We start from the raw sequence: 22,264 nt of genomic DNA on the forward strand, positions 1-22,264 counted from the left end.
GACCAAAATGGAACTTTTCGGTGCACTCTATTTAGTCATTAGCACTCATCAGGCAACGTCTATAAGCAACTGACTGCACTCAGATGAAAGGGGGCCGAATAATTATGCACACACCACTTTGCAGTTATTTATTTGTAAAAAATATTTGGAATCATGTATGATTTTCGTTCCACTTCTCACATGTACACCACTTTGTGTTCGGCCAAAATGCAAAACGCTATGTGTGGCGGAAAACTAACACTGCACATCACTCTGAACACACCATCCCCACTGTCAAATATGGTGGTGGCAGCATCATGCTCGGGGGTGCATCTCTTCAGCAGGGACAGGGAAGCTGGTCAGAGTTGATGGGAAGATGAATGGAGCCAAATACAGGGCAAACTTGGAAGAAAACCTCTTGGAGACTGCAAAAGACTTGAGACTGGGGCAGAGGTTCACCTTCCAGCAGGACAATGACCCTAAACATAAAGCCAGGGCAATAATGGAATGGTTTAAAACAAAACATATCTATGTGTTAGAATGGCCCAGTCAAAGTCCAGATCTAAATCCAATCGAGAATCTGTGGCAAGATCTGAAAACTGCTGTTCACAAACGCTGTCTATCTAATCTGACTGAGCTGGAGCTGTTTTGCAAAGAAGAATGGGCAAGGATTTTAGTCTCTAGATGTGCAAAGCTGGTAGAGACATACCCTAAAAGACTGGCAGCTGTAATTGCAGCAAAAGGTGGTTCTACAAAGTATTGACTCAGAGGGCTGAATAATTATGCACACCCCACTTTGCAGTTATTTATTTGTAAAAAATGTTTGGAATGATGTATGATTTTCGATCTACTTCTCACATGTACACCACTTTGTATTGGTCTTTCACGTAGAATTCTAATAATAATGATGCATGTTTGTGGCAGTAATGTGACAAAATGTGGAAAACTTCAAGGGGGGCAAATACTTTTGCAACCCACTGTATAAATCCAAACTACTGTATATCCTAGAAGGATTTCCTAAAAGAACTGTTGGGGTTTCTGTAAAAATATTCCACTTTCTAATGCAGCCAACTAAAAACTGTGTTGAAATCAATCATACCATGGTTGGATCTGCAGCTCTGCTATAGGGTCCCATACACCTAACGATTTTCCCGCCGATATACAGCCGATTCGATCACTGTGATCGAATCGACTGTGAAATCGTTGCGCGAATGCTGACCGGACGAACGATTTCCGCCCGAAATCGATCGTTCCCGTAGGTCTGTCCGTGCGGAAGATTTTGCTCAATCGCCGGAGGGTCGGGAGTGCGTCGATAGCAGCGTTCGAATGCCCGACGACCGACGCAATACAGCGGCAATACATTACCTGATCCGGCCGGCGCGACTACCTGCTGTCACCGCTACTTCTTCTCCACGCTGGGCTCCGAGTCCGGCAGGCTTCACTTCTTCCTGTCCGGACAGGAAGTTTAAACAGTAGAGCGCCCTCTACTGTTTAAACTTCCCCCGGCAGGAAGTACAGTGAAGCTGCAGGCCTGGAGCCTGGAGCGGAGAAGAGACAGCAGAGACCAGGGCACTCGCGCCGGCTGGATCAGGTAATGTATGCGGGCGGGCGGTGGCGACAGCAGCGGCAGCTCCACAGATTGTGATTAGTTTCATGCTGAAATCTATTCACAATCTGTTTGCAGTACGGCAGCCATACGATCCCTCTCTGATCAGATTCGATCAGAGAGGGATCTGTTGGTCGATCTGATGGCAAATCGACCAGTGTATGGCCACCTTTTGACTGTCTGCTATCTCCCTCCTCAAGCCCTCCCTTCTGCTGAATCATGCTTGTCACAGACCGCAAGGCCGGTCTGCGGGTGGGTCAGTCGATCAGCGTCAGAAATCCTCTCACACGGTCATTTGTTCATCACGAAGGGTAACCCGCGTTCGCAATTTGATGAACTGACTCGCGAAGGGAGCGTTCTGATACCAACCGATTCACCACACACATACAATTCAAAGATCTGCCACCAAGCGAGTTACACAGCCCGCTACTGTAATTTTACTAGGACTTGGAGAACGCTCTATTAACCCTTAGCAGTATGCAGGAACCTGGGTCAGATCGTTCTATCTGGGCCGGGTTCTCGCATACGGGTTATAAGTGTATACTTCTATTAAACACAGGGTAGTGTTTTCAGGAGAATAGGTACGATTGTGTATATTCAGCAACAGGTCATAACCGCTAAACGATTTATAAACTTTTAATAACAAAAATTCATTACATACGGTTATATACACCTATTAACACATAAACACAGAGCTTAAAAAATAAAAAGGAATAAAATCAGAAAGTTCTTACTTAGTTAGCTGAGCAGTCCATTTGAAGCATGAAGAAAAAGAGTCCAGTTTAAAAGTAGGCATTCAGGTTAAAAGTCCTTTGTACACAACATGCGCCCGGTTCTCCTTGAGCACATGTCTAGACCTCCCTGGTCGATGGAAATTGAACAACTGGGCAGGTTTGGTCCCGCCCCCCTTTTATAGGACCTGAGTTTGGGGCTGTCACTACCTGGAAAGTAGGTGTGTTTAAGCCAGGGTTATCTCCTGGAAGCCAGGTTGCCACCCTTAGACTTAGAGCAAGAAATTTACCAATTTATTAATAATTTGTGTGACTCGGCCCAAGATTAGTGTATCGCAAATTCGAGACTATATTCGTAAACGGCTCGCGACCCGCTATTAAACGAGGCTATGCATGCCTAGTCTGTCGCATTCGCTCTACGCAGGCCGGATAAAGTGGTTTCTATATGGATTCCTGATAGCTAGAAACGTGCACTTTAGGTGAACGATAGAACTGTTTCCTAGGTATCAGAAAATGTAATTTTGGTCTTGCTGTGCCAAACCTATTTTGAATTATTAATAAAGTAAATGTTCCCATTGTGTGAAGCTATGAGCTTGGAGGGAAATTTGAATCTCAACCAGTTTGAGCTAGTTTGGTGGAGATGAGCTGAGTGACCAAATGGCTGCTCCCCAGGGAAGCGAGCCACTTGTGAAATTCTTTCCTGACACAGGATGTGGGGGGAAGGTTACTGTACTCAGTAAGAGAGAGGGAAATTGACATCTATTGTGCATTTACTCAGGACGGACAGGAACTGTGCACGACCATGCGAAAGTCGATGGCGCTAGCGCACGACTTTTCCGTAATGTTCGTCACAATGCTGTCTGCTGTGTGGTGGTGAGCAGGAGGTGGATCTTCCAAGAGACAAAAACCCAGAATCAACAATATAGTGTAGTAAGTGTGATATATGGACAAAATATACAATAAAGATACTCAAAAAAATCTGATTGCAAGCCAAACAAACACGATACAGGGCATGTGAAGAAGACATGTCTCCACTCAGGATTGTGGTATATTTCAAAAAGGTATAGATGGTCACTCTCCCGGATGTATTCGGAAATGCCCTAGGGGACCACCTATAGTGGGGAGATGACACAGCAGGAGGGAGGAGTTGATTCAGTATAAAAAAATAGTCTAATGCAGTTTAAAATTGTGAGGAAACACGGAAAGCCGCCGCGTGTGCCAAGAGCTAGGCGGCTGACTCCGCGTCCTACGCGGCGGTTTGCACGCGTCTGGTTGTGTGGTGGATCGCAGAAAAGCCGCCGCATGTCCTGACAGCAAAGCGGCTGTTTGCATGCAGCAGCGTGTGCTTGGTGTGGCTGGGTCTGTTTGTGCACCTAGGCAGATGGAGAGCTATGCGCGCGCGGGCCTGAATTCAGGACCTTTATACCAGCAGGGGAAGTGTCAGCTGATTAGGAAGGTCAGCTGATTCCTGCAGGACTCATGATTGGCTGAATGGTTCGGGCGGGGCGGCAGTGTCCAGCAACTATATATTCTGCTGCTTGGTCAGTTGCTGGTTGCCTGTCGTTGCGAACACATACGTGGGAGCACTCAGACCTGTAGTCAGATCCTTAAGTGTGCCGGGACGCGGGACCAGCTGGAGCTGTAATCCTACACTTAGCTAGATTCTGTTGATAGCTTAAAGTACTAGTTTGATTGTGATTATCTGTTATGACTTCCTGCTTGTCTGACTACTCTCCTGATATCTGACTCTGTACCTTGCCTTTCTGATTCTCCGTTGCCAACCTCCGCTAGCCCCTGACTCTGTCTCTGTCTTCTGATCCTGTACTTTGTCTGTGAGTTGCCGACCTGGCCTTCCCGACCCTGAGAACTATCTCTATCACTAGGAGATAGTTCATGCCTTGTATGTGCTGGGCACCTGCTTCACAGGGCCAGCTCTGTATGTGCTGGGCACCTGCTTCACAGGGCCAGCTCTGTATGTGCTGGGCACCAGCTCCACAGGGCCAGCTCTGTATTCGCTGGGCACCTGCTCCCCAGGGCCTTCCCGACCCTGAGAACTGTCTCTATCGCTAGGAGATAGTTCATGCCTTGTATGTTCTGGACACCTGTTCCACCGGGCCAGCTCTGTATGTGCTGGGCACCTGCTCCCCAGGGCCAGCTCTGTATTTGCTGGGCACCTGCTCCCCAGGGCCAGCTCTGTATTTGCTGGGCACCTGCCCCATAGGGCCAGCTCTGTATTTGTTGGGCACCTGCTCCACAGGGCCAGCTCTGTATTTGCTGCCTCAGGGCCCATCCTGTATTCATTGGGAACTCGCTCCTCAGGTTCCCCAAGCTTGTTACTATTCTTCTGTATTCTGATCTTGTACCTTGTCATTCTGATACCCCGTTGCCGAACCTCGGCTCGCTCTTAGACTCTGCATCTGATTCCTGATTCTGTACCCCGATATTTCTGAAACCCTGTTGCTGAACCCTGCTTGTTTATTAGACTCCGCCTCTGCTTTCTGAATCTGTACTGTGTCTGTCCGTGTGTTACAACCTTCGCTTGCCCGACTTCGAGAACTGACCTTACTGTTAGAGGCAGTTCCCAGATCTGTTAGTGACACTCTCTCCTAGGTGTCACTCACGTTCTGTCCTTCCTACGCTCTGCCTGACTCCTCCCCCGGGAGAGTCCAGGCCTTCGGAAGGAATCTGTATTGCTGCAGTACTTCATACTGTTCGGCACTTGTTTCTGAGGCTTAGTCCTCACGGTATTACTGTTGCACCAAGCACTCACACTACTCCGGTGTTCAGAGGTTAGCGTTATATCGGATTATCGGTGATACTGCAGATCATCAATAATCAGATATATATATAGCTGTATTCCCAGTGATACTGCAGATCACCGAGAATCAGACCCTCTCTGCTACACCGATCATGACAAAAATGTACTATATGGCTTATCTCAATAAAAGACAATCATTACAGAAAAATAGGATACAATTTCTTCAATCTGAAATGACAGTGTGTTTCACAGGTGTTTGCCACTTCATCAGGTCAACAGAGTGTCTACAGGTGAGCACTATAATGGTTTGGAAAGACTAACAAATTGGAGAGTACTGCCTTAAAGGGATTCAGAGCTGAGCTTTAAAAAAAATTAATACATACCTGGAGCTTCCTCAAGCCCCCTCTGCTCAGATCGCTCCCACACCACCCTCTACGTATCTCTCCAGCAGGTTCCCGAAGCTGTAGACAGCGGAGTACGGCGGCGTGGGAGCAATCCGAGTGGATGGGGTTGGAGGAAGCCCCAGGTATGTATAAATCTTTTTTTTATAGTTCAGCTCTGGTACACTTTAAACTCTGATCTTTACATCTCAAATAACTTATCCAGTAAGAATGACAGCAGAGGACACTGGAACAGTAAGTAGATTTACATAATATAAACATTTCACTATCACTTAATCCCCAAGATAGTTGTAGGGATTGCTACTTCTTCAGCTTCCTCCACTGCTTTTCCACCCTACTCCCACAGTTCAAAGTGTCGATAGAGCTTCATCCCCCTTATTCTCCAAAGATTTCCATGGAAAAAGACCAAAGAGCCAGTATTGTATTAATACTCTGTGGGGACAACTTGTAAGGAATAACAAACAGAACTTTCTTTCATTGAGTTCTTCAGTAGTCCTCTGACCTCGTCTTTTCTCTATCTCTTATGGTCTTAGTCAGCTCATCAGTTCCTTTGGCTTCCAATATCACGCATATGCTGACAATACCCAACTTGTCTCCCTGACTTTCTCAGTGCAAGCGCCTCCTTTATGTCCTCCGGTTTTCTAAAACTCAATATGGACAAGACTGAAATGGTAATCTTCCCACCTCACAATTCAATGCCCCTGTCTGACATCACTATTTCTGTTGATGGCACTTCAAAAACACAAAACAAATACAGAACATTTATATCGCGCTTTTCTCCTGGCAGACTCAAAGCGCCAGAGCTGCAGCCACTAGGACGCGCTCTATAGACAGTTGCAGTGTCCCCCAAGCTCGCTGCCTGGGTGTAATACTAGACTCAAGTCTCTCATTCAAACTACACATTGACAAACTATCCTCCTCTTTTCACCTCCACCTAAAAAACATCTCCCGCATCCACCATTTTCTCACCCAGGACACTATAAAACTTCTGGTGCATGCCCTGATCATTTCCCGACTAGACTATTGCAACTCTCTGCTCTGCGGTCTCCCTGCCAACCATTTAGCCCACTAGAGTCTGTTATGAACTCTGCTGCACAACTCATCCACCTCTCCTCTCGCTTCTCCAGTCCAATCCCTCTCTGTCAGTCCCTTCACTGGCTACCACTTGAAGAAAGGATACACTTTAAAATCTTTACTCTCGCCTACAAAGCTGCCCATAAACTAGCTCCTTCCTATTTAAATAAACTAAATAAACTTATTTCCAGATACCATCCTACATGTAATCTCTGCTCTACTAACAATATTCTCCTGTCTTCTTCCCTAGTCACCTCTTTCCACTCCAGCTTACAAGACTTCTCTCAATCCTCTTCCCTCCTCTGGAACACTCTCCCTCAACACATCCGCCACTCACCCACAATTACTCTTTTTAGGTGCAATCTGAAAACTCACCTCTTCAGGCAAGCATACTCTTCTACCTACAGTAGGACATTTCAGCCACTGACCACCATTTCTACCATTCCATACACAGCTTCCCTTTACCTACTGTCATATCGCTTTGTTCACTGCATCATCTGTAATCCACGCTTGTTTTGTATTAACAGTAAAGGTGCATGTACACACGTGCTACTGTCGCCTGAAAGTCCGCCCAGCGGGAGGGTCTGACGGACCCGTCGTTGGCGGCCGTAGTGCGTGTGCACACACCTTTATACTGTTTATTTAGTATTGTTATACCCTGTATGCTGTTGTACAGTGCCACGGAAGATGCTGGCGCTACATAAATCAGTAATAATAATAGCCCATACAAATAATACTGTACATTTTTCACCCTTTCATGGCACTGATGAGGAAAAGAATATAAAAATCTGGAACCATGAAAAAGGCCATTTAGCAACAGTTTTACACATTCTCATGCTGAAGTCAAGCACCAGAGATTCCTTTATGGTGGAACTTTTTAATGTAACTAATATATTTCCCTCTATACATGAGTCAGATCCTGAGTTAGTGGTCCAACAGCCACAAATCTGTATCATACATCTACTGTATAGGACCATAAGCTAGGTTTAGAGGGCAAACATCGGTGGAAAAAAATCGACTAAACCTGGTGCATCCATGGTCCAGGGGTGTCTTGTAGGATTTCTCCTCCCGTAAAGTCTATACAGGCTAAGGCTGGATTGATTACCAGGGAGATAAGCAGTGAGTTTTTCCCCCAAGGACACTAAAAGCACATGAACTAATGGGTACAGCCCATGAAGCCAGCCAGTAAATCTAGGATTGCATAAAAACGTGTCAGTGTATGCAACGGATTGTTTCTCCACACAAAGTAATTGAAATAGAAGCATGTCCACTCATGGCTGTGCACACACACAACGCTATTTTATAGTCAGGCCAGTAAGGATGTTGGGGGGGGGGGGGGGCTTCAATAGCAAGCTGTTCAATTAGAGTAGCAGTATAAGGCCACAGTTTTAGAACAACCAGCAATAACTTACGTACGGTAACTGTTTCAATCAGCAGCTGATCAATCCTGACTGCTAACCATATATTGCAGTGAAGGGCTAACCTCACCCATGTCCTGTTAATACTAACCCCTAACATTAGCAGTCAGCCGCGGCCTCGGTCACTGCATCCTGCATGCTACAACTGGGGATCCAGCGCAGACTCTGGAGGAGATGCAGAGTGCTGAGCATGGATTTCACGCAGCGCAGCAGGAAGGATCCTACAGACCGGGAACTAATGCAGGAAGAGCAAATCAATGGATGGAGTGGAGAAGCAAGCCCTGTAACATCTGCAGTCAGGCGCAATCAGCCTCGATCACTTCCTGCGCGATGAAATGGGGAATACTGCACAGACTCCGGAGGAGGTGCAGAGTGCCAAGCATGGAGTGCACCAAGCGCATCACGAAGGATGCAACAGACCTGGAACTCACACTGAGGAGAAAAGCACAGAGCAGCACGCAGGAGCCACAGCTGCAAGCAGCTACAGAGGACCAGGGGCACAATCAGAAGAGATACAGTGAATGGAGAGCAGATCCGCACGCTTCTCCCATCTCACCAGATAGCAGTTAGATAGTGCTGGAATTGCTTGTGGGGGGACATTCCCACTATAAGACGCACTGAATTCTTTCTACCACTTTTGGGGGAGAAAAAGTGCATCTTATAGTCTGAAAAATACGTTTTGGAGACATGGGCCTGCAATTAACATTTTCTCCTGAGTTTTCTCCTAGGTGATATTTTCACACTTTGTCAATAAAATGCGTTTTCAATCCCCAGCAGGAAAGAAAATGCTCTAAATAATTTGGATAATGCTTTTTCAACTTTTTGGTACTATTTTGTAATGGATTGCGGAGATGCCGCCGCATGGTCTGGCAGCGGGGCGGCTGTCTCCGCATTCAGACCGGCGGTTTCCGCACAGCAGCACGCGTCTGGTTTGCCTGGGCCTTCTAGTGCACACAGATGGAGAGCTATGCACGCGCACGCTAGAAGGCAAGCCCTTTATGCCAGTAGGAGAGCGATCAGCTGATCAGGTCGATCAGCTGATCCCAGCGCGCTTACGGATTGGCCGAGTGGCGCAGGGCGGCTCGGAGGGGCGCTGCAGTATATATAGATCTTGCTGGTCAGTCTCCGGTTGTCTGCCGTTGCGAATACTTACGTGTGAGCACTCAGACCATAGTCAGATCCCACAGTGTGTTAGAACCAGGTGGTCCTGGGAATCCACACTTAGCCAGATTACTGCTGTGTTATACTGTAGACCAGTTCCGGGGTGTTGAGACCAAGGACCTCACACCCAAGCTTAGGATCACTGTGTCATTGCTGAGTTATTCTCTAGACTAGTTCCTGGGTGTCGAGACCAAGGACCTCACACCTCAGACTAGGACTGTGCTTTATATCTGTTATGACTATTTGCTCTGTCGACCTCTCTCTTGCTTTCTGATTCGGTACCTCTGCATATCTGCCTACCTGTTGCCAAAACCTGCCTGTACCCGGTTACCGAATCAGCCTTCTGTCTCTGTACCTTATCTGCTCGTGTGTTGCCGACCTGGCCTGCCCGATCCTCCAGGCTGTCACTCATCCCTTGAGTGCTCAGTCTATCTGTACTAGCTGTGACACTATTCCACCAAGTGTCAGTTAGCTGTTAGGACTCCTGCTCCTCAGAGAGTCCGGCCTGCTAGCAGCCAGTGGCCTCTACTCCTCTGGAGTCCCCTGGCTGCAGTACAGTCTATTATCTGATCACCAAGTATCACTGGTTGCCAGGTTCTCTCTATTTCCTCTCTCAAGGAGATAGTCCCTGCACAGCCGAGGGCCACCTGCCCCTCAGGTGGTTCCTGGCCGAGCTGCCTGTGTCTCCCGCCTCACGGGAGATAGCCTACAGTTACACCAAACACTTACACTTCATTAGGTGTCCAGAGGTTAGTCATACTTGTATTATTGGTGATTCTGCAGATCATCCTTAATCAAGTATACATCTGTATTATTGATGATCCTGCAGATCATCAATAATCAGATTCTCTCTGTGTGCTGACACCAATCATTACATATTTCAATTAAAGTGCTAAAAAGTTATTGTGAAGAGAAGAGGAAAAAATATCTCATAGGAGAAAACTCAGGAGAAAACGTTAATTGCATATGGGCACTACTGCTTAAACTATTTATTTTTAGTCTTTTGAGCTGGTTTTTTTTCTTTTTTTCAAACTCAGATGCATACCTGGTATGAGAAGCGTGCCAGCCAATGGCATAACAGCCTTCAGCAGCCATATACCAGCGCTGGGTAATGCCATCATCATGGTTTGAACTGTACTTAACTTTTATTATAGGATCATACAGTATATGTGGCTATACGTGTTCAATTGCCTTATCCTTTCCCTTCAAATACCCATTCCTCCCCTCCTCGAGCTCACCACTCAATGTCACAATCTGTAAGTCTACTATCACGGGAGACGGGAGGAAAGTTAAACTGGAGAACTAACTTCAGAACACACGTGCAAACATTCAGACATTTTCCATCCTACTGTCCATTTTCATCCTCACTCCTAAAATACATACAAACCGAGACACTACACAGTCCTAAAAAGTTACCTCCCCCCAACCGTTCCACTGCCTGCCTTGACTCCTCAATATCATATTATATAATAATTAATTATATATATATGATTCATATACAGAACTTATGGTTTATCCAGGTACTTTTCTATAATTATTCACCAAGCATTACTATAAGATCTAAACCTTTGGTAACAGGCTAAGTCAGGTATCTGGCCTGTTTTATCATGTACCACATGTGCTTCACCACTGCACAACAGATCCATTCATCCAAGTTTAGGGGTTTGGATCTTTCCACTTATCTGCTATCATTTTTTCCGCAACCTTACCTACATCTTTAATTAAGGTACTACCTTTACTACCACCTGAGATAGAAATACCGAAGATAGCTTCGCTTGCTGAAAGTTCAAAATCCCCTTCTAGCAGATCTCCACTGAATTTGATTATTTCTTCCCAAAAGGTCTCGACTACGGGGCAGGTACACCACATGTGCAGCTCTGTCCCCCCCCCCCCCCTCCTGCCCACACCTCCAACAAACCTCTTTTTGTCTGGCAAATTTTTGAATACGGGCTGGTGTAATATACCATCTAGCAATGGTCTTGTATTGGACAAGTTGTAGTCCTGCATCCTGGATTATCCAATTACTATGCCAGACCCTACGCCATTTGCTATCTAGTGAACAACCAAAGGCTTTTCCCCATTTTGTACAATAAGGGGGGGGGGGGGTAAATTTGTAGCTCTCACCTAGACAAATAAGAGCCATGTTTTAACTTCCTGAATATCTTTGGTAACAGTTAAGTGCTGTTTCTCTGGATGTGCATGATTGAGGTAAGCTTGGCGCAATGTGCACGCACAGGATCTATAGTAACCTGGCTTCCATTAACATGCCCAGTGCTCTTGGACAGCACAGTGAATAATTGTGTAACCATACAATGCAGCTGTTAGTGAGACCAACACATTCACCAATACCCATTTGCCTGCATATTGTTCTCTCCTACAATCTACCATGTTCTGTTTTACGAAGCAGGTGGTTTGGGCGCTGCCACAGCATTGATGTTATACTGTGCTAAAGGGTAATTTGGGGGTTCTGGCAATTGCCTGACCCCAAATTACTACTCCTTCCAAGTTGCCACAAATCTAAGGGGAAGTACTATTTAACACTGCCGGGGATTCGAGCAGCTACAGGCTGAGCTGTCATTGGGCTCATTGAGGTAATCTTGGCGCAGGGTGAGCCGTTATTCAGCTCTTACATACTCTTGGAGGATCCGGGTGTGGACTGGTTGACTCCCTGGTGGACTGTGCCTTGAAGATTTTGAAGAAGATGGCCCTGTAGTGGTGGCCTGGTGATGGGAAAAGTTTGAAGTAGTGCCACCCGGAGAGGGAGGGGTTGTTCATTATTCTGATGGCCCTGGTTCTCATTCTAGAGGTGTGCAGAAGGTATACGTGGATTAACACAGGAACAGGCATGGTAATACAGGTGATCAGAGATCAGCAGCACTCAAAGAAGCCTACATTGTTGTGGTAATCTAGTCCTTATATAGGTAATAGATATGTGTGTCTGCCAACAGAGCTGCACATTGCCAAAGAAAACTTGCTGGCAGGAGGTGGAAGTACAGGATAGTTCACAAACCAGGCATCTCCCACAGATGAAGCAAAGAAGAGCAGGCCAGTTGAGAATGGAGGACAGATATCTCCTGGTGAACAGTGAAAGTTTAGTAGGTAAGGCAAAGTATACCACAGTTCCTACCACATAGTGCATCAAGCGTTAATTAACATAAATTGTGTGTTAATGTCTGTAGTGGTTACAGTGGCAATGTATTCACTGATCATTAAACACATAAGCTAAAGTTGCAATTACTCCTGTTTGGATGTTCTAAATAATTTTTTTTGAAGAGCTCTTTTTATTTTAATCTATATTAGTAGCCACAATTAAAGAAATATAGCTGTTTATTATCGCTTGGATTTATGGAACTTTATGACAAAGAGGCTATTTTTTTTAAGATGTGACTGTATTGGTCATATGGACACCTTTGGTGGTGGTGGTGGGGTTTGAACAGGCTCTGTCAAATATCTTTTGTATTGTGAGCTTCCTTTCTTATAGATCTATAATAAATTACCAGTGTGTGTTTTAATATAAGACTTTGTTTGGATCGATTGAAATTATAGAGGCTTAATTCCTTTATCTTCTAGTATCTCCTTCTTCCCCATGAGATCTGAGCCTTTATTGGATAATTAGGGTGTTGTATTAGGGTTGTATTTTTCAAGTTCATGGTTGCAGATGCCTTAGTGAATTTTTGATACATCAAGCCTTATGAAAGACCATTTGAACTCATACTGTACCATGACCCATGGGGAGAAGGAGGGTGAATAACTAAACTACCATACAGATACATATGCCAAGAGTGGGAGTACTCATATTTACTAAGCAAAAACCAGCTGCACATTGGCAGCTTACAGCCAGTGATGTCTGCATGGGAGTCCACTAAGCCGAATCCCAGACATCATCAGTGATGCAAAGTCCATGTGTTCAAAGGCAGGCAAAGCTGCTGAGCCTGTATATTCACAGTGTGCAAGGATGTATACTCACCTAAAGGATTATTAGGAACACCTGTTCAATTTCTCATTAATGCAATTATCTAATCAACCAATCACATGGCAGTTGCTTCAATGCATTTAGGGGTGTGGTCCTGGTCAAGACAATCTCCTGAACTCCAAACTGAATGTCAGAATGGGAAAGAAAGGTGATTTAAGCACTTTTGAGCGTGGCATTGTTGTTGGTGCCAGATGGGCCAGTCTGAATATTTCACAATCTGCTCAGTTACTGGGATTTTCACGCACAACCATTTCTGAGGTTTACAAAGAATGGTGTGAAAAGGGAAATATATCCAGTATGCGGCAGTCCTGTGGGCGAAAATGCCTTGTTGATGCTAGAGGTCAGAGGAGAATGGGCCGACTGATTCAAGCTAATAGAAGAGCAACATTGACTGAAATAACCACTCGTTACAACCGAGGTATGCAGCAAAGCATTTGTGAAGCCACAACACGCACAACCATGAGGCGGATGGGCTACAACAGCAGAAGACCCCACCGGGTACCACTCATCTCTACTACAAATAGGAAAAAGAGGCTACAATTTGCACAAGCTCACCAAAATTTGACAGTTGAAGACCAGAAAAATGTTGCCTGGTCTGATGAGTCTGGATAGTGTCAGAATTTGGCATAAACAGAATGAGAACATGGATCCATCATGCCTTGTTTGTGGTGGTGGTGGTGTAATGGTGTGAGGGATGTTTTCTTGGCACACTTTAGGCCCCTTAGTGCCAATTGGGCATTGTTTAAATGCCACAGGCTACCTGAGCATTGTTTCTGACCATGTCCATCCCTTCATGACCACCATGTACCCGTCCTCTGACGGCTACTTCCAGCAGGATAATGCCCCATGTCAAAAAGCTCGAATCATTTCAAATTGGTTTCTTGAACATGACAATGAGTTCACTGTACTAAAATGGCTCCCAAAGTCACCAGATCTCAGCCCAATAGAGCATCTTTGGGATGTGATGGAACGGGAGCTTCGTGCCCTGGATGTGCATCCCACAAATCTCCCATCAACTGCAAGATGCTATTCTATCAATATGGGCAAACATTTCTAAAGAAGGCTTTCAGCACCTTGTTGAATCAATGCCACATAGAATTAAGGCAGTTCTGAAGGCGAAAGGGGGTCAAACACCGTATTAGTATGGTGTTCCTAATAATCCTTTAGGTGACTGTATATTGAACTTTTTTCCCTAAAATTTGTACTAGGAAAAATGTTTATTTCACACCAATGTTAAACAATATATTTTTTTCTATGTTAGAAGGCTCCATAATGACTAAGCTTTACCCATGTGAATGAAGCACAAGGTCTTAAACCCTCTTTTTTAACGTCTATTTTACCAACCTGTGCATGCTCACAAGAACATGCATGCACTGTGCTGTCAAAAGTGACATTGCCAGCCATTACACTACCCAGCCTCTGAACATTTACAGTACTTGATAAATGTATGGACTGGCCACGGGAGGTAAACATGCACTGTGTACCTATACAACCCAATGGAGTAAAGCAGCATGCAGTAACAGCCATTCACAGCTCCGCAAGTGCTGCTTGCCTAATGCTTATGTGATAACACAATACTAAGGCAAGTGATTGTAATATGCAAACCTTTCCTTAGTAATTCTCTCTCTCGTTTTAAAGAAAAAGAAAGTTCAGTATCTTCCGGAAAGAGTAACGTAGTCTGAATTTCCCCTGTCTTGCCAGTGGTCATTGTGGCTCTATTTCTATCAGTAATTAAAGTGCAGACTTCAGGGAACCTGAAGTGAGAGGAATATAGATGCTGCAAGCTTCATTTCCTTATAAACAACTAGTCGCTTGTTCCCGCTGCTGTTGGCGTCGGGATTCCGTGTTCAGTGATTGGGGAAGAGGACAGAGCGGTCCTGGAATGCCTCGCAATGCCTGGAATGAATGGACGTGACTGCGATTAAAACAGGGAGCCGTCACAGTGTAGTTAAATGTTAAAAAAACAAAAATTGAACACTTCCTATCAAAGGGAAAAGTGTTCACTAACACCATCTTGTGGCCAAAAGTATAATTACACATACAGGCACATACATACATACACAATATTAATAAGATTAATAACTTACACTTCCAAAGCCACCCCCCCCCCCCCTAAAAAAAAACACTTGTAAAAAAAATCATTAAAAAAAACAAAAAACATAAATAGTTGCCTTACGGACTCAGCTTTTTTAAATTTATATTTTATGAGGGAAAATTACTTTTACTTTACTACATAGGGGCTTGTAATTGCAGACTGGAAAAAAAACCAAAAAAAAACAGAGAAATAACACCTATATTTCCAAATAATATATTGTGATAGGGACAAAATTTAAACAGTTTAATAATCGGGACAACTGGGCAACTGGGCAAATAACGTGTCAGTTTTATCCACAGGAGAACATTTAATTTTAAAACTACAATGGCCGAAAACTGAAAAATAATTAATTTTTTTCCATTATTTTCTTATTTTTCCCATTAAATCGCATTTAGAATAAAACAATTCTTAGCAAAATGTACTACCCACAGAAAGCCTAATTGGTGGAGCAAAAAAACGAGGTATATATCATTTTGTTGTGATAAGTAGTAATACAGTTATTAGGGAATAAAAGGGAGGAGCACTGACAGGTGAAAATTACTCTGGTCCATTAGGGTAAAAACCCTTGGGGGTGAACTGGTTAAAACCTCCCTTTTTTAACCTCTCCCTCTCACCCATTCACATTACATTAAATAAACCCCCTTCCCCAAAGTAATTCAGTCCCTTAATTCTCATGCAGTGGGCGAAATCTCTGGTAAAGTTGTCACACTTCAGGTGACGTGTTCTGGGGGGGGAAGACCCACTATTGCTAATCGTCACGTCTAGGAGGGTGTGTTGCACCTACACTACACACCCCTTCCGTTTGCCATTGATTGAATCTGGGTGGGCTGCTAGCCCTCCTGGTCCAAGCGGATTTAGAGGAAAATGTATTTTTCATGAAAGATCACTGCTGGATCCACTTTAGTGGAGATTCAGCTTATTGTCTGTTCATATCTACAACTGCTGCTCTTCAGTGATTTTCACAGGAGTGTTTCCTATTGTATTATTATGTGGTGCAAAGTTATAGCTTCAAACTATAAAATGAGATGCATGAGATTTAATTGTTAGTTCCCATAAAAGATCTATTGAAAAGGTAAATAAAAATGAGTGATTCATCCAGTTTTGCAACAGTCTTTCACACACAGGATGCTGTAAGCTGTGATATCAGCGGGCACAGCATACCATTTCAGGTAACACTGCTCTGAGTACTTAGTGATCTATTACTATACCTAGTGCACAATTTATCAGGTATTTGAAACTTGTTATTAAGCTTTTATTTTCCAGCGAGGTTAACATTTGTTCTGATCTAATTTTCCACGTGAGTAATTTGTGAAGATATAGAGTCAACAGTATACAACCAGACTCAGTCTTTTACTGTGAGGTTACCTAATAGCTAGTGCTGTGCTTATACCTATGACCCATAGACACCTCCCCTTCGCTCGCTGCTTACTAGATCTCATACATACACTGTTCTACAAACAGGAAGCTTCCTGGCTTATTCTCCACCCTGGCTGCTTCAGGCAGCACACACCCTTTCCAGCCCAACCTTAAATCCCTAGGCTCCCTGAGGAATCTTTTACTAAAGAAGGAGGAATCTCTGGCTATTATTCCAGGAGTGTTTGCTGGCTGTACAAGTACTCTGGATCGTTCTTTTCACTTGTAATCGTTTACCTTACACTTTCAGGAACTGGCAGGTGAGTGTGTCTCCTTCAATATGGCTTCAGGTTACAGCCTACACTGCGAGCTGAGTGTTTGCTAGTTCCTATAGATTCAGCAGCAGGTTGTTAATTGTCTTTCACATGGTGTGTTCAGTCTATCAAACTAGAATGCAAGTGATTTTGAAATTAGGAATATTGTGTCATTGATGAGGAAGCAGTGCAGGTCTCCCTAGTGGCTCTAGGAGGAACAAAATTACTCATATCACCTTCCATGATTTCTGATTGATCTAGCCCGGAATAGATCTGAATGTAGGACTAGGAAGTGAAGGATAATGTGCAGTCTACTTAGAAGTCAACAGGTATAGCCACATAGCTAAGCGAGTCCCAGCATGCAGCTGTAGAAGACTGTTCAGCTACTCTCCCTAGTACACCTAGGCAAGACTGCATTTTTAAATAAAGTACTCGTTTTCTGTACACTGATTAGTATGTCAGGATTGTGTGCTAAGGTATTTTTAGTATATTATTTGTCTAAAATCACCCAAATCAGTAATGGTCTAATTATAGATCATTAGTTTCTCTAGACCTACAATCAGGAAGTTAGGACAAAGCACAGGCACAATACAGTCACTTGTAGATTACCATCACCCAAGACGATTTGTGATAGTTTCTTGAGGAAAGTCCAGTATCAGTACAGGCGTCCCACAGTGTTGTTGAGGACATTGTGAATGATCTTCTGCACTGGATTACTAATGAACACAACCATTACAGGGGTCCTCAAACTTTTAGACCAGTGGCTGTTCTTGAGACTGTTAGAGATATCAACTAGCAAAATGAAACTCAACTTTTGCTTATTGCCCCAAGTACTCTAGGCCTATTAGATTTAGTCAGACACTTGTGTATTATCCCATTGAGGCCGGCTTCACACTGTATATTACCGTCACCATACCGCTGAAAACAGGCCTTGGCAGAATACTGCATTACTATGCGGTATTCCCTTTCTGGCATCCGGCCAAACAGGAAGTGGCACTTGCTTGCAAGCACTTCCTGTTCTGGAAATACGGAAGTGCACAGAAGCGTATTGTAAAAATACACTAACGCACATACGCGTCACGTCGCCACATCGCCGCCGCCAACATTTTTTAAATCCCTGCATCGCCATGACTTCCGGTCTGCCGCATGTTGACGAAGATACACGCAGTAACGTACTTTTGGAAGCGAGTCAGATTGACCACTTCCTGCGCACCGCATTGGAGGTAATATGAAAGCACCCATAGACTTTCATTGCCCTGTGGTAGCAGTGCGGTAAATTGCAGCGCACCGTACCAGTTTAAAAGGGCCCTCACTGTAACGGTGGTGATGTGGTGGCTGGCGGTGCTGTGATTTTTACCCACCATCTGTGCCTCATCACTGAGCGGTCTAACTGTGTGACCAGGCTGCCCCCTCTCCAAGAGAATTGCTGCTGTGTAAGTACCAGGGCTGTGGAGTCGGAGTAAAGGAGTTGGAGCAATTTTGGGTACCTGGAGTCGGTGGTTTCATAAACTGAGGAGTTGAGTTGGATAATTTTTGTACCGACTCCACAGTCCCAAGGAGTACAGAGGTTAGTGTTGGGCTCTTAAGTCCAGTAATACAAACAAACAAACAAAAAAACCTGCAAGCCATATTTTGAGGACCACTCCACTACTGTTCTACTATTGTAGTCCCCAGGAAGAGGTACCTCCTGCTCATGCTCCCTCCTGTGCCATCCATAAAACAGAACAAGTGTGTATCTGTACAATCATCATTCCTAAACAGTCACTTGAAACATTTGCTATAGATTAGTTTGAGTGACTGTTATTGAGAGTCTGTACATAGCTTTAGGCACTACCTGCATCTATTCCTGAAGTGGTAGTATTTGGGTTGTCTTTCATTAGTGACAAGTGATAAAATAAATAAAAATTATAATATACATTTAATATGGTCACATTACGGGTGTAAAAAAGTATTTGCATTTTCCAGCTTTTCCTTATCTTTGTGTACTTTTCACACTGTATTATGTATTTTTTTTACAGATGCATTCAAACTTATGTGGTTGAAACTGTGAGTCAGAACTGACTTGTGGAACTTAGTCAAAGTGTAGGCTTAGTGTCAAGGTGTTGTGGCAGGATACCTGTAACTGTACTCAATACAAAGGCACATTTAGGTTGCTACATGCTGTACTTCTAATGTTGCCTATACACTATTCATTGTGTATTGAATGTATGTGTCTGTGATAGGGATAGTTTACCTGGATGACCACCTGCACAACATGTTACTGATCACATTTTAGTAGAAATAATCAAATATCAAACAGAATGCCACAACCATTAGCTTTGTAACACTCAGTATAATGGCATTTGGCTGCTATTAACCCCCCCCCCCCCCCCGCCACCCTATACACACACCAATCCTGTGTTCCCGCCCCACACCCAAGTGAAAAAGTTTAATCATTACTATTATGTTTGTTTTACAGCTCCTTGCAGGAGGGTCATATCACGTCATATGAACATGCATGTCTGTGGAACAAACAGACATGGTAGGATTTGTTGGGAACCAGGAGAATGACTGGGCACATAGAAGGGACAGGCGCACAGTGACAACACTACAGGACAGGGGAGCTCATATTTCCAGACTCCGGCATGCTCCATATACCAAACTCTGCAGGGAAGAGATGGATTGACTATGTCACTGGCTGCATTACAAAGGGAACATTATAGTGGAGGTCAGGCATCCACCAGGCAACCTAGGCAGGTGCTTGGGGCCTAGCGAGTGTCAAGGGACCCATCTGCCACCTTCTTTGGCCTCTCTTCACTTCAGCTTACCAAAAAGACCATAAGGGGGCCCAAATCTACTACTGTGCCAGGGCTCCATTACATCTTAATCCATCTCTGGCGGAGGTCACTATAATAGGGGCAAATGCACCAGAGCATCCTATATTAGAATGTAAGGTGCTTTAATAAGGGGCATTATAATTAAACATATTGTACTAACAAGTGGAAATATAACTAAGGATGTATGATGGAGAACACCACAATAAGGGTCAATATGGAGGACACTATAAAAAAGAACATTATAATGAAGGATTCAATTCTTGAGTGTAGTACAGGGTGGGCCATTTATATGGATACACCTTATCTATGGATACACCCCATATACCACACCATACCATCAATTTTTTTGTTTGTTCCAACAGTCTTGGAGTTAGTGTCAGACCAATAGCGGTGGTCTTGTTTGTTAACTTCACCATTCACATAAAATGGTGTATCCATATAAATGGCCATATTAAAGCACAAGCGAACCTAGAAATAAAAAACACATATACAAGTAGATAAATACTACTTCTACTTACATAACAGATGTATTGTGCTATCCATGTAATGATTCCTGTGAATCTTATAAAGGAAAAGCAGAAAATCCTATTCTAGGCAGTGGCCATCTTGCCAAGCTAATGCTGACATCATATCCTCCCTGACTCCTGTTTTCCCCCCTCCCTTCTCTTGCTCATTGTGTATTCATTAGCTGTTCTCCTCCCAGAGTCTTCAGACACTCCCACTGAGGTGCAAACTAACAACTGCACAGTCTTTTTATTTACACATCCAATCACTGAGTCACCTCAGCCTTGCTTGTAAACACAAGTAATCAGAGGGTGTTTCTGATAAGCAGCTAGGCAGGGAAATAAATGGAAGAGGAGTAATATATTATAGATAAAAAGAACTCCCAGCATTCAACTCTTTGGCATTGTTTGGCACTAGGGCCAGTGCTCCTAAAGTATGTGATAACTACAAACCATAACAGCAGAAAAAGTTTTGAATGCAGGATTAGCATATTTATCACTTAATAAACTCAGACCAGTTGCTGTTGAAATTTGATTTTTATGCTGACAATACCGCTTTAAGGGTATCCATATAAATTGCCTACCCTGTAAAATGGAAGACACTAAAATATTAGATATTATAATAGAGTAATAGAGGATATTATAAACGGGGGCATTATGATGGAGGCGGAAGCACACCTCCACTTGTAAAACATACCTTTAATGGCAACTTTTAAAAATCGATACAGCACATACAAAACCATGGAAAGTAGAGGGATGGACAAGGCAGCAGGGCCAGTCTACAGCTGTTTCGTGCTGTCACAATGCAGCACTTCTTCAGGACCACTGACACAGACACTGTGATATGGGGTTTATAATGGGGAACTGTAATAAAGGGCCTTAGAATGGAAAAGACCGTTATTGGGAGCCTTACAATGCATAACATTATAAAAGGATTATTATGCAAGGTACATAAACATTAACATTGAGTATTGCAATAGAGTTAATAAAACACTCCCTAAAATAATGCCTTTTACTTTCATTTTGTGACCACACCAACACTTTAGACACCCTCTACCCTACTCACTTGGGGTCTGTAAAAGAGTTATGTCTGGTACACACCATGCAATTCACCGTCAGATACAAGTCGAATCGATTATTTCTGACAGGTCCATTCTGATTTTCGATTCAATTTTTTGCATTAGCAAGAGCTTTACAAATCATGAGTGCTTAGAAAAGCACTGCTAGTGGGTTCCAGGCCTTACAGTTCATCCATCTTCAGCAGACTATATGCAAACATGTTACATAGACTGCAGGCAAGTCAAAGCTGTGAAAGTGTCAAGTGTATAACCAATAATTACCAGCAGCTGTGTAATTTTATCAGCTGCTCCTGGCTTTCATTTGCCTGTGGCCATATCTACAGGGTATTTCCTGTTAAGCATGGATTTACATGTTGCACAAATGTTCTGCTTAAAACATTGAACAGTGCAAATGAAGTTTGAATGGAAAAGGAAGCGTTGTGAGCTGAATGAAAGCCAGGAGCTACCAAGGAATTAAGGTGGCCATACACTTGTAGATCTGCAGCAGATTCGACCATCAGATAGATTTCTGTCAGATGCCTGTCAAATCGAATCTGACAGGAATCTATCTGATGTGTGCCACACACTAGGAACAGATTTCCAATAGATTTCAGAATGAATGATTTTCCATCCTGTCAGATAGACCAAATCGATCGAAATCAGCTGCAAATCGATCAAACGGGGAATTTGATAGAATCGATTTCTGATCGATCAATCGATGCTATAGAATGGATCGATCGTTGGCTGAAATCGACCAGTGTATGGGCCCCTTTAGCTGCTGGTTTTGCAAATGCATTGTCTACTGGTTGATTTCTGGCTGTGGAACCTCATATACAAAATGTGTAGAATTTCAGCTCATCACCTGCTATAGACTAGCTACCCCATAGACATTGCAGAGCAATGTCAGAAGAAAGAGTGCAGTGTCTGCTGGCCTAGGTTCAGCTGACAAACTTCATCCAGAGGTGTTGCAATGCAGCAGATAACAGAACTTTTCTATTCACCTGCGCATGATGTTGTCATAGAG

The 22,264-nt window shown here is 43.8% G+C and overlaps 1 protein-coding gene across 3 annotated transcripts in view; it reads left to right on the forward strand.

Annotated features, from left to right (window-relative positions):
- The first annotated feature begins 16,685 nt into the window (after positions 1 to 16,685).
- TJP2 (tight junction protein 2) overlaps positions 16,686 to 22,264 on the forward strand; it is a 142,153-nt gene continuing 136,574 nt past the window's right edge. For 2 of the 3 annotated variants that reach the window (XM_068236143.1, XM_068236152.1), the window contains exon 1: positions 16,686 to 16,869. The gene's annotated coding sequence lies outside the window, so the exon portion shown is untranslated. The remainder of the gene's footprint in view (positions 16,870 to 22,264) is intronic. The other variant, XM_068236183.1, reaches the window with a different exon arrangement.

Source organism: Hyperolius riggenbachi, chromosome 1 (genome assembly GCF_040937935.1).
Source record: "Hyperolius riggenbachi isolate aHypRig1 chromosome 1, aHypRig1.pri, whole genome shotgun sequence".
Classification (NCBI taxonomy): Eukaryota; Metazoa; Chordata; class Amphibia; order Anura; family Hyperoliidae; genus Hyperolius; species Hyperolius riggenbachi.